The sequence below is a fragment of the Triticum aestivum genome, chromosome 4D (assembly GCF_018294505.1).
Source record: "Triticum aestivum cultivar Chinese Spring chromosome 4D, IWGSC CS RefSeq v2.1, whole genome shotgun sequence".
Classification (NCBI taxonomy): Eukaryota; Viridiplantae; Streptophyta; class Magnoliopsida; order Poales; family Poaceae; genus Triticum; species Triticum aestivum.
The window spans coordinates 511,917,557-511,931,248 of NC_057805.1; the positions used below are offsets into that span (position 1 = coordinate 511,917,557).

The 13,692-nt window shown below is 52.5% G+C and overlaps 1 pseudogene; it reads right to left on the bottom strand.

Moving 5' to 3' along the window:
* Positions 1–3,862: 3,862 nt before the first annotated feature.
* Positions 3,863–13,692, bottom strand: part of LOC123097215 (uncharacterized) — a 30,600-nt pseudogene continuing 20,770 nt past the window's right edge.

The window sequence follows — 13,692 nt, forward strand, 5'->3', positions numbered from 1 at the left end:
ATACGGGCCCCAGAATGACAATCTCGTCGACTAGATGAACTAGGACGTGCGTCATGATATTGAAGAAGGATGGTGGGAACACCAGCTCGAAACTGACAAGACATTGCGCCACATCACTCCTTAGCCTTGGTATGATTTCTGGATCGATCACCTTCTGAGAGATTGCATTGAGGAATGCACATAGCTTCACAATGGCTAATCGGACGTTTTCCGGTAGAAGCCCCCTCAATGCAACCGGAAGCAGTTGCGTCATAATCACGTGGCAGTCATGAGACTTTAGGTTCTGGAACTTTTTCTCTGGCATATTTATTATTCCCTTTATATTCGACGAGAAGCCAGTCGGGACCTTCATACTGAGCAGACATTTAAAGAAGATTTCTTTCTCTTCTTTCGTAAGAGCGTAGCTGGCAGGACCTTCGTACTGCTTCGGAGGCATGCCGTCTTTTTCGTGCAAACGTTGCAGGTCCTCCCGTGCCTCAGGTGTATCTTTTGTCTTCCCATACACGCCCAAGAAGCCTAGCAGGTTCACGCAAAGGTTCTTCGTCACGTGCATCACCTCGATTGAAGAGCGGACCTCTAGCTCTTTCCAGTAGGGTAGGTCCCAAAATATAGATTTCTTCTTCCACATGGGTGCGTGTCCCTCAACGTCATTCGGAACAGCTAGTCCGCTGGGACCCTTTCCAAAGATTTTGTGTAAATCATTGACCATAATAAGTACGTGATCACTGGTACGCATGGCGGGCTTCTTCCGGTGATCTGCCTCGCCTTTGAAATGCTTGCCTTTCTTTCGACATTGATGGTTGGTCGGAAGAAATCGACGATGGCCCAGGTACACATTCTTCCTGCTTTTGTCCAGGTATATACTTTCAGTGTCATCTAAACAGTGCGTGCATGCGTGGTATCCCTTGTTTGTCTGTCCTGAAAGGTACTGAGAGCGGGCCAATCGTTGATGATTACAAACAGCAACGCGTGCAGGTTAAATTCCTCCTGTTTGTGCTCATCCCACGTACGTACACCGTTTCCATTCCACAGCTGTAAAAGTTCTTCAAGTAATGGCCTTAGGTACACAATGTCGTTGCCGGGTTGCTTAGGGCCTTGGATGAGAACTGGCATCATAATGAACTTCCGCTCCATGCACATCCAAGGAGGAAGGTTATACATGCATAGAGTCACGGGCCAGGTGCTGTGATTGCTGCTCTGCTCCCCGAAAGGATTAATGCCATCCGCGCTTAAACCAAACCATACGTTCCTTGGGTCAGCTGCAAACTCAGCCCAGTACTTTCTCTCGATTTTTCTCCACTGCGACCCGTCAGCGGGTGCTCTCAACTTCCCGTCTTTCTTACGGTCCTCACTGTGGCATGAAACCCTTGTAAAGCAGGTGGGCATGAAGGGTTTTCCGGTCAGAGTAAGACTTCGTATTCCCACATGTAGGGCATGGACAACACATAAAACCATTCTACTTGTTTGCCTCAGCCACTTCGAGAAAATCATGCACGCCCTTAATGTACTCGGAGGTGTGTCTGTCACCGTACATCCATTGCCGGTTCATCTGCGTGCATTATATATAATTAAGTGTGTCAAAAACCATTACAGAACATCATGAATAGATAATTAAGTGACCAAATTAATAGAAGTTCATCATCACATTAGAACCAAAGTACATACATAGTTCTCATCTAGCAACATATATATAGCTCTCCAGAGCATCTAATTAATTAAACCATACATTGAAACTATGTAAAACATTTCAATGCGAAAACAAATGCGATCATAATCGCAACCAAGGTAACAATTGATCCAACGGCATAATGATACCAAGCCTCGGTATGAATGGCATATTTTCTAATCGTCAAGCGCATTGCATCCATCTTGATCTTGTGATCATCGACGACATCCGCAACATGCAACTCCAATATCATCTTCTCCTCCTCAATTTTTTTATTTTTTCCTTCAAGTAATTGTTTTCTTCTTCAACTAAATTTAACCTCTCGACAATAGGGTCGGTTAGAATTTCCGGTTCAACCACCTCCTAGATAAATAAAATCTATGTCACGCTGGTCGGTATATTTGTCATAAACAACAAATGAATCAAATAGTTATAAAAAGATAATATATACCACATCCGAATCATAGACAGGACGAGGGCCGACGGGGGCGGATACCAAAACCATCGCACTATGTAATAAGAAGGAATAAAATAGTAAGAAAATTAGACAAGTATCTATCTAAAGTAAGAATTTTTTTCTTTCAAAAAGAAGATAAGAACAAGAGGCTCACCACGGTGTTGCCGGCGACGAGATCGGCGCGGGCGGTCGACAGCGGTGAAGACGGGAATGGGACGTGACGGGCCGCTAAACCTAGACAAATCTCGAGGAAAATGGAGCTTTGAGGTCGAGCTTCGAGAGGACAAAGCTTAACTAGTGTGGCTCGGGCATTTCATCGAACACCTCATGTGCATAGGAGGTGAGCTAGAGCACTACAAAGCCCTCCCCTCGCCGGCCAGAGAAAAACAGAGCACTGGAGTGCTCTGCTCGCGGGCGAGGGGTATATATAGGCACCTCATTGGTCCCGGTTCGTGGCATGAACCGGTACTAAATCCGGGCCTTCTGTCCCGGTTCATGCCAAGAACCGGGACAAATGGTTGTGGGCCAGGAGCGAGGACCATTAGTCCCGGTTCGTGGCTCGAACCGGGACAAATGGTTCCATACGAACCGGGACCAATGCCCACGAGGCCCCGGCCGGCCCCCCGGGCTCACGAACCGGGACGAATGCCCGCATGGGTCCCGGTTCGTGACTGAACCGGGGCTAGTGTGAAAACTGCCCTGTGACCTATGCCCTGTTTTCTACTAGTGCATTGGTGCTCGCATTTTCCTGAATTTATTTCAGACTTCCAGCGATGCGCGTTCAATGGGAGGAGACATTCCCGTCGACTCCGAATGCGTCCGTCCGACTTCGTCAATCTCAAGATTATGTTCGGGCTTAGTTTCTTGAAGTTGCTCATAGAGATAGGGTGTGCATGTGTACGTTCATAGGGATGGGTATATGTGTGTTTGTATGAGCGTCTACGTCTATACCGTGTTAAAAAAAATGCACACATTTCACCTCATTAAGTAAATATCACAACATGAAAAATGTTTTCCATTACATTATCTTACTTATATTCAATATTTTTAACAATACAATAGATAGAATCTGTATTTCTAGTTTTAGTTCATACATTATTAATCCACCCAGCAAAAGATCAATTTCCTCTTCTTCCTCCATAATTTCTTACATAATCATCCTTCGGAACCATTGGGTGCGCCATGCTCCCTGGGTCTCAATCCAAAGTGTTGTGGTATATTCACCTTCACACACGTGTCGGTGAAAAGCTTAAATAGTGGTAAATGGATAGAACAATTGTTGTTGGCTAATGTTAAAAAGAGTGTGGCGAACGTCTGGCACCTACCTACCTTGAGCGATCGCTTTCAAGGGCGTGGTTTCAGTGAGGAGAGCATGTCCATGATCTAAGCAAGAATCTGAACATGCTAGTTATATGTGACTATGAGGACAACCTGTTGCACTCTGACACGATCGCCACCCTGAACAATATATATCTCTTGCGATATGGTGTACACTGCTAGATTGCGATGCATCCTTTTAGGTGTATACAGCAGGTCGCTCAAGAGCATGCCAACAAATGCAAAAATGGAAAGGGATACTTTCTTCTAACTAAGAATAAAAGGAGCTGAACAGAACTATATAATTCTCAGCTTTTGTAGGTAACATATATCAAGTCATTGCATCAGTTTTGGTTCTGACAGTGCCCAGTCAAGGATAAAGATTACATAGTTGCATATTTTTCACTTAATAAATACAAAATATGAGATTAGATAACAAAATATAGTCTTGTATCCCCGTCACTCAAACAATCTTGTTGCATTATGGAGCATGCTAGCTAATCAGATGGTGGCGGAACCAGTTCAGCGGAGCTGAAATAAACATAGCCCTTCACAGCAGGATACGCCAGGACAGTGTTGTAGATTTTCTTGGTGCAACCTCCAAACTCAGGCACCAATTTCACAGCCACTCTGTTAAGCATTGGTGAAGATCTGAGTATCAGTTCTAAGAAATCATGTTCATGATCTTCTCCACTGAAGCCGTCGATGTGTGCTTCTTCAAGACGGGTCAACGAGATACTTTGGCATCTCCAATTCTTTGGCTCGTCACAAGGACAATTTTCTGGGCATGTTTGTTTCTCCTGAAGAAAATGAAGAGTATTAACATGCATTTTCTTTATGCTCCAGAGTTGAGACATTGTCTCAAGGCTACCTTGTCTTGGATTTTCTGTATGTGTTTTCGTCCCTCCCAAATTACTTGTCTTGGATTTGTTTCAATATGGATGTATCTAAAACTAAAACTGTATCGATGCAAAAAAAACTATATATACTATGTATGCCTCCGTCAAAAAGGAAAAAAGAACTTGCAACGTAATGTCTAGGCATATCCCAAGAAAAAGAAGAAAGACCATGTAATTTGTAATGTGTATGCCTCTGATAAAACAAAAAAACATCTAGGGTGTAATGTGTACACCTCCCGAAAGAAAAAGAAAAACAAGTATATTGCATAATGTGTACACCTCCTACAAGAAAAGAAAGAACATGTACTGTATAATGTTTGTGCCTCCCACGAGAGAGAGAGACAAATAGACATGTACAGCCTCTGTCCCAAATTACATGTCTTAGATATGTCTATACAAATCTAAGACAAGTAATTTGGGACGCAGAGAGTACCATATAATGTGTATGTCTCCAACAAGAAAACACCATGTGCATACCATGTTTGCAAGATGTAGAAGCAGGGGAGGAGAATTACCGAGTAGCAAGGTGCTATGTCGATTACTAGCCTTGTCGTAGCGGCACAAATGTGATGCAACCCAAAGAGACGCCACACAAGCGCTCCGAAAACATGCCCACCCGTACCAATATATAGCTCCAACACAGACAAGTTGGAAACTGGAAGGTTCTCTATCTCTTGTGAAAACTGCACCTCTTGTGCAAAGTCCATGTAATCATACAATTGATCCTGCAAAACAAAAGAATGTGGCAGGATATGATTGATGCATATAAAACGAATAAATAAAAGCATGAAGGGATATAAATTCAGTACATTGGGTAATTAAGACAGAAAAGAGACACGTACAATGGCACATATATCCAAAGAGAGGACATGATCAACAGAAGGGACGTCTGTACGTCTGTAAAGCTGTCTGCCGGTCCTAATTCCATGCTCCCGAGACGCCAAAAACCAAACAGAAGACTTGTCTCTGAAAAATAGCGCCTCCACACGACCTTCTCCACCATTGGCGCCGAGATGGACACTCTGAGGTCTGTGTGGCCGTCAATTCTCAATTCCAACTGCTTAAGGTTGGGCGTCACGATATCGATGCTACTGATCCGTACGAGGTGGCTACTGACATCAATTGTCTGCAGTGACACCGAGTGGACCTTGATGTCGGATGTAGGTACGACCACGCTGAGCACTCGTAGACGCGGGCAGTGGGTGAGCAGGGTATCAATGTCGACGATGGCGTCCCTGAGGGACAGCCTCTCGAGCGCGGAGAACTCGCCAGCCGGCAGCTGTGTGAAGCAGATATTGTTGTCCGACTTGATCTTGATTGACATGGCGCGCGGGAAGCAGGGCAGGTGCAGCTCCGTTTTCTTGAACCTGTCATGTTGGTAACTGAAGAGGAGCTCCCGCGGCGAGATCCTAGCCACGGCGTCGAGGAGTTGGCCCAAGCAACTATCATCAGTACGGTGGATCGGAGGGATGTCGATGTCGAGCGTGGCGGGCACCCAAGGCGAAGAAGCCAACCGGGCGAGCACGGCCTCGATCTTGACAGGCACGACGCCACGGAAGGTGAGATCGGGGAGGTAGGTCCAGAGGCCTCGCCAGCGGCGCAAGAGGATGCTGGTGTGCGCGGCGCTGCGGGCGCAGCGTAGGCGCGCGAGGACCATGAGGAGCATGTCGTCGGGGAGGGCACTGAGGGGGTCATCAGCTCCTCCCACGATGTAGAAGCTGGGGAGGAGAGTTACCGGGTGCCAAGATGCTATGTGGACTATTAGCCTTTTCGTAGCGGCAAAACTTCGATGCAATCCAAGGAGACGCCACACGAGTGCTCCGAAAACATGCCCAAGTGTTACAATATATAGGTTCAACACAGAGAAGTTGATTACTGGAAGCTTCTCCATCTCCTGTGCAAACTCCACCTTGTGTGCCATGTCCAGCTCATCATCCAATTCATTCTGCAAAGCGAAAGAATTTCGCAGGATATGATGCATATAAAACGAATAAAACCATTAAGGGGTATAAATTCAGTAGGTTGGGTAAAACAGAAAAGAGACATACACTGGCCATTATCTCCAAACAGAGGACGTGAACAGAAGGGAGGCAGTAGTCATCACCAGAGCGGTTTACTGGCCTTAAGATCATTCTCCTGAGATGCCAAAAACCAAACAGATGAGTTGTCTCTGTAAACCAGCGGGTACACACGACCTTCTCCAGCATTGGCGCCGAGATGGACACGCTGAGGTTCGTGTCGGCGCTGAATATCAATTTCAACTGCTTAAGCTTGGGCGTCACGATGTCGATGCTACTGATCATGCATACGTGATCGGTGAAGACATCAAGCATCTGCAGCGACACCGAGTGGACCTTGATGTCAGATGTAGGCATCATGACAACGAGCGCGCGCAGGCACGGGCAGCGGGTGATAAGGGTGTCAATGCCAATGACGCTGGCGCCCACGAGGGACAGCCTCTCGAGCGCCGAGAACTCGCCAGACCGCAGCTGTGTGAAGCAGATATTGCTGTGCCAGAAGATCTGGATTGACGTAGCGCGCGGGAAGCAGGGCAGGTGCAGGTCCGCCGCTTCCATGTACCTGTCACGTTGGTAACTGAAGCGAAGCTCCCGCGGCGAGAACCTCGCGGCGGCCTCTAGGAGGCAGGCCAAGCGAGCTTCATCGGCACAGTCGGTCGTAGGGATGGCGATGTCGAGGGTGGCGGGCACCGTAGGTGATGAAGCAAACCAGGCGAGCACGGCCTCGATCTTGACAGGCGCGACGTCCCGGAAGGTGAGATCGGGGAGGCATGTCCAGAGGCCTCGCCAGCGGCGCGAGAGGATGCCGGTGCGCGCCGCGCTGCGAGCGCAGCGCAGGCGCGCGAGGACCAGGAGGAGCATGTCGTCAGGAAGGGTGCTGAGGCGGTCATCAGCTCCTCCGGAGGGACCAGCGAGCGCCGGACTCGACGCCCGGATCGGAGCTCCATCACGCGAAAACCACCGCCCACCTCCGCCATGCCTTTACGATTCAGCATCTTCCATGGATCTGTACTTGAGGAACCCTAAGGAAAAGGGGTTTGGTCAAATTCTGTAGGCGAGGAACCCTAGAGAAAAAAGGGTTTGGTAAAATTCTGGAGTGTGGGGCAATTGGATTCTCGTGCCTAGTGCAAACTCGAAGTCCGATTCTCTTACCTGAGTGAAGAAAACTTCGATCCGGCCACTCCCAAGGCGATGAACTCTTGGATCCGACTACAGGAGCCTACTAATCGCCAGTCGAAATTTAGAGTGCTGCGACGGGGTGTGGAATGGGGAACGGCAGCTGGGTTTGGTGGAAAAAAAGAAGAGGGAGGCAACGGACTTCGTAAATGGGTCACGGCTATCATCGGCTAGACCAGCTATATATGAATCGTCGATGGTGGTCACGGACTGCGTCGCCCCGATCGGCGCCCACCTCTGCCCGAATCGGTGGCGGCTCACGTTGGCACCCTAGGATCTTTCTCTGTTGTCCATATCACGTTTCAGGGTTTTCGCAGTTGAGGGGTAGGACGCCATGGAGATGATCGATGCACGTCATGTGGCGACCCACGTGGATGCTGCAGTCCTCTTCGGGGATGGAAGACATTATGTCGGCGGACCATGCTCTACCATCAAATCAAGGAGGAAGACGAAGCAGGAGTTGGCGTAGGAGTTTTGGGAGGATGTTGGCTTCCCAACACCAGTCTGCTATGTCTGGGAGCAATGTCATTCTTCGTCATCGGTAGCATCGTCAAGTCAAGTAAATGGTGTTTGTCTTTCTGCTAACGAGATGTCTCATGGACGCATGTGTTCGCCGGATCATTCAATCGTCAGGGAGACATCAAAGTCATCGTGGATGAAGGCTAATCCATCCTTGGGATGCACTTCAAATCCTGAAAACTTGGCCCCGGTAGCGGCTACGGATGGCTCTCTCCTCTCCTTCCCCTCCCCTGGCGGCGCCCCCCTCCCCCTCTCCCCCTCAGGCGGCGCCGTCGCCATGTTCGCCCTCCCCCCCCTCTTCCCCGCCGACTCCTTCTCATTCCCCCCTGGCGGCGCTCCCCTCTCCTTCTCCCGCCCCGTCGCCCTCGCCTCGCACCGCCCTTCCCGTTCCTTCTCGGTCCAACAGGTTTTGGGTGCTCGATTCGGAGGACTCGGGGTCGGACTCCGATGCCTCCCCTTCCCCTCCTCATCTGGTGCCTGTGGGCGGCCTCCCCGTCGTTTCGGCCCCGGGCCGCCGTCGGAAGTTTGCGCCTGGAGGGCGCGGGCGGCTCCCCGGCGTCGCGGTGGAGGTGGACGGCTGGCGCCGCGTTTCCCGTGGGCGTCGCCGTGCTCCGGCCTTGTCTCCGGATCGGGGGATCCTAGGCTCTGGTGGGGACGGTGGGGCGGTGTCAGCCCCGTCCTCTCCTCCCTCCCCTCCGGTGCCCTTCCCTGCCTGTGCATCGTCTAGGAAGCCGGCTCCGGCCCCGTCGGCGGCGGCGGCGACGCCGTCTGACGTAGATCTGGCGTTGGGTTCTGTGGAAGGTTCTGTGTCTAGGCTGCGGGCCCTTGTGACGCTTGATGGGCCTGGTGGGCCTGGGTCGGTGCCCTCCCTGAGCTGCGTGTCCGTTTTCCCTCCCCTCCCTCTCCTGGTTTCTGGGCCGCGGTTGGCCCAGGCCCATCCCCCCTCCCTCTTCGGCCCTCCCCGTCGGCCCGGGCCTGGCTCAGTCCGGATATATATGTATCCGGAAGGGTTCGGCTCCCCCAATTGTAGGGTTCCCTGCCTCCTCTTCTGACCTGCGCCGTCGCCGCTTCCCCATCCGCTTCTTCTCCAGATCTACTCCTCCCCCTCCCCTCTCCCATTCGTTTGCAGCGGTGGTCTCGATGGATCGCTCACGCGGGTCCTCTATGTTGGGGAACGTAGCAATAATTCAAAATTTTCCTACGTGTCACCAAGATCAATCTAGGAGATGCTAGCAACGAGAGAGAGGGAGTGCATCTTCATACCCTTGAAGATCGCTAAGCGGAAGCGTTACAAGAACGCGGTTGATGGAGTCGTACTCGCGGCGATTCAAATCGCAGAAGATCTGATCTAGCGCCGAACGGACGGCGCCTCCGCGTTCAACACACGTACAGCCCGGGGACGTCTCCTCCTTCTTGATCCAGAAAGGGGAGAGGAGAAGTTGAGGGAGAACTCCAGCAGCACGACAGCGTGGTGGCAATGGAGCTCATGGTTCTCCGGCAGAGCTTCGCTAAGCACTACGGAGGAGGAGGAGGAGTTGGAGGAGGAGAGGGTTGCGCCAGGCAAGGGGTGCGGCTGCCCTCTCTCTCCCTCACTATATATAGGGGGAAGGGGGGTGGAGGAGGCGCCCTAGGGTTCCCTAGGGGAGGGGCGGCGGCCACAGGGGAAACCCTAGATGGGTTGGGCGCCCCCACCCCTGGGAAACTTGCCCCCCAAGCCGGGAGGGGTGGCTGCCCTAGGGGAGGCGCCCCCACCTCTCCACGTTACGTGAGAGGGGTTGGGAGGGGCGCACAGCCCCTTAGTGGGCTGGTTTGCCCGTTCCGCTTGGCCCATAAGGCCCCCCAACGCTTGCCGGGGCCTCCGAAACCCCTTTCGGATATGCTGGCCATAGCCTGGTACCCCCGGAACAATTCCGGACTCCAATACCCTTCGTCCAATATACCGATCTTCACCTCCGGACAATTCCGGAGCTATCGTCATGTCCGGGATCTCATCCGGGACTCCGAACAACCTTCGGTAACCACATACTATTTCCCATAACAACTCTAGCGTCACCGAACCTTAAGTGTGTAGACCCTACGGGTTCGGGAACCATGCAGACATGACCGAGACACCTCTCCGGCCAATAACCAATAGCGGCATCTGGATACCCATATTGGCTCCAGCATGTTCCACGATGATCTCATCGGATGAACCATGATGTGGGGCGGTGTCAGCCCCGTCCTCTCCTCCCTCCCCTCCGGTGCCCTTCCCTGCCTGTGCATCGTCTGGGAGGCCGGCTCCGGCCCCGCCGGCGGCGGCGGCGATGCCGTCTGACGTAGATCTGGCGTTGGGTTCTGTGGAAGGTTCCGTGTCTGGGCTGCGGGCCCTTGTGACGCTTGATGGGCCTTGTGGGCCTGGGTCGGTGCCCTCTCTGAGCTGCGTGTCCATTTTCCCTCCCCTCCCTCTCTTGGTTTCTGGGCCGCGGTTGGCCCAGGCCCATCCCCCCTCCCTCTTCGGCCCTCCCTGTCGGCCCGGGCCTGGCTCGGTCCGGATATATATGTATCCGGAAGGGTTCGACTCCCCCAATTGTAGGGTTCCCTGCCTCCTCTTCTGACCTGCGCCGTCGCCGCTTCCCCATCCGCTTCTTCTCCAGATCTACTCCTCCCCCTCCCCTCTCCCATTCGTTTGCAGCGGTGGTCTCGATGGATCGCTCACGCGGGTCCTCTATGTTGGGGAACGTAGCAATAATTCAAAATTTTCCTACGTGTCACCAAGATCAATCTAGGAGATGCTAGCAACGAGAGAGAGGGAGTGCATCTTCATACCCTTGAAGATCGCTAAGCGGAAGCGTTACAAGAACGCGGTTGATGGAGTCGTACTCGCGGCGATTCAAATCGCGGAAGATCCGATCTAGTGCCGAACGGACGGCGCCTCCGCGTTCAACACACGTACAGCCCGGGGACGTCTCCTCCTTTTTGATCTAGCAAGGGGAGAGGACAAGTTGAGGGAGAACTCCAGCAGCACGACGGCGTGGTGGCAATGGAGCTCGTGGTTCTCCGGCAGAGCTTCGCTAAGCACTACGGAGGAGGAGGAGGAGTTGGAGGAGGGGAGGGCTGTGCCAGGCAAGGGGTGCGGCTGCCCTCTCTCTCCCTCACTAAATATAGGGGAAGGGGTGTGGAGGAGGCCCCCTAGGGTTCCCTAGGGGAGGGGCGGCGGCCACAGGGGAAACCCTAGATGGGTTTGGGCGCCCCCACCCCTGGGAAACTTGCCCCCCAAGCCGGGAGGGGTGGCTGCCCTAGGGGAGGCGCCCCCACCTCTCCACGTTACGTGAGAGGGGTTGGGAGGGGCGCACAGCCCCTTAGTGGGCTGGTTTGCCCCTTCCCCTTGGCCCATAAGGCCCCCCAACGCTTGCCGGGGCCTCCGAAACCCCTTTCGGACATGCTAGCCATAGCCTGGTACCCCCGGAACAATTCCGGACTCCAATACCCTTCGTCCAATATACCGATATTCACCTCCGGACCATTCCGGAGCTCCTCGTCATGTCCAGGATCTCATCCGGGACTCCGAACAACCTTCGATAACCACATACTATTTCCCATAACAACTCTAGCGTCACCGAACCTTAAGTGTGTAGACCCTACGGGTTCGGGAACCATGCACACATGACCGAGACACCTCTCCGGCCAATAACCAATAGCGGGATCTGGATACCCATATTGGCTCCAACATGTTCCACGATGATCTCATCGGATGAACCATGATGTCGGGGTTTCAATCAATCCCGTATTCAATTCCCTTTGTCTATCGGTATGTTACTTGCCCGAGATTCGATCATCGGTATCCCCATAACTCGTTCAATCTTGTTGCCGGCAAGTCTCTTTACCCGTTCCGTAACGCATGATCCCGTGGCTAACTCATTAGTCACATTGAGCTCATTATGATGATGCATTACCGAGTGGGCCCAGAGATACCTCTCTGTCATACGGAGTGACAAATCCCAGTCTCGATTCGTGCCAACCCAACAGACACTTTCGGAGATACCTGTAATGCACCTTTATAGCCACCCAGTTACGTTGTGACGATTGGTACACCCAAAGCATTCCTACAGTATCCGGGAGTTGCACAATCTCATGGTCTAAGGAAACGATACTTGACATTAGAAAAGCTCTTAGCAAACGAACTACACGATGTTGTGCTATGCTTACGATTGGGTCTTGTCCATCACATCATTCTCCTAATGATGTGATCCCGTTATCAATGACATCCAACGTCCATGGTCAGGAAACCATAACCATCTATTGATCAACGAGCTAGTCAACTAGAGGCTTACTAGGGACATGTTGTGGTTTATGTATTCACACATGTATTACGGTTTCCAGTTAATACAAATATAGCATGAACAATAGACAATTATCATGAACAAGGAAATATAATAATAACCATTTTATTATTGCCTCTAGGGCATATTTCCAACACTCTAGCGAGGCCGTCTCCGGCCAGAAGCGGGGGCGTGACGGCTCGGGCGAGGCGGCGGCGGATCTGGAGTATGAGGCCGCGCTGCGCTCCAAGCTCTAGGCGTCGCGCGCTCCGGTGGCGGGGTCGGCGGCGGCGGCGGCCGGCTCCCCCTCGCGTGCTTCTGGTTCCGGGCCGGCGGATCCCTCGATGCCTTTGCCTGGATTTGCTCCGGCCTCTGCTGATCCTTGGGAGCTGGCGGCTGCGGGCAGCCGGGCTGGCTCTTCTGGCCCGGCTCCGCCGCCTCCTCCGCGTGGTGCTGCGCCCCAGGGAGGTGGTCCGCTGCGGGCTCCGGCTACTGCTGGTGGGGGCCCGTCGCGCTTTGTCCCACGGGGTGCTTCGGGGGCGCCGGTCTGCCGTCCCGGTTGGGCTGCTGCTGGGCGCGGCCCCGGATCTGGGTTCGGATCGGCTGGTGATGGCATTCTTCCCCCTCCCCCTCTTGGATCTGTTCGCGCTCGTCCTCAGTCCCAGGTCGCCAACCCTACTCTCACCTGCTTCGCGTGTCACCGTCCTGGTCACTTCCAGTCTCGCTGCCAAAATCCCCCCTTCTACCTCATCTGTAGAGAAGATGGTCACCTCACTGTCGACTATCAGAACCGATCCAAACCACCTGCCTTTGTCCAATATGGTCTTGGTCTCCCTGGCTGCTCCTTTTTTGCCTTAGATCGGGAGGTCCCTGCTGTTGCTCCTATCCCAGCGCTCTCCAACTCCGGTATTATTTCTGTCCAGTCCAAGCGCATCACCCCTCAGATCCTTCTCGATGAGCTCTGGCTATGGGATGAGGGGGGTGGGATTGGCAAATCCGTCAACTTTCGGATTTTGAGTTTGCTGTGACATTCCCCTCCAAGGAAAGCCTTCGGATGATATCCTCCTGCACTAGCTTGACGCTACCTCTCAACCAACTGGTAGTTTCGGTCAAGGCAGCGTCTAATGGGTCCAAAGCGATCTCCTCCTTGTATGAAGTTTGGGTTTTAGTTGATGAAGTCCCTCCTGTTCTGCGTTCCACGGCTTTTCTGATGGCTTTCGGGGTGCTTATCAGCAAACCCATTGAGGTTGATCAAGATTCGTTGTCTATTCTCGGGCCGGTCCGTCTGCGGGTGTGGTGTGTGGATCCTCTTTGTATCCGTGGCTCCATCGACGTCTTCCCC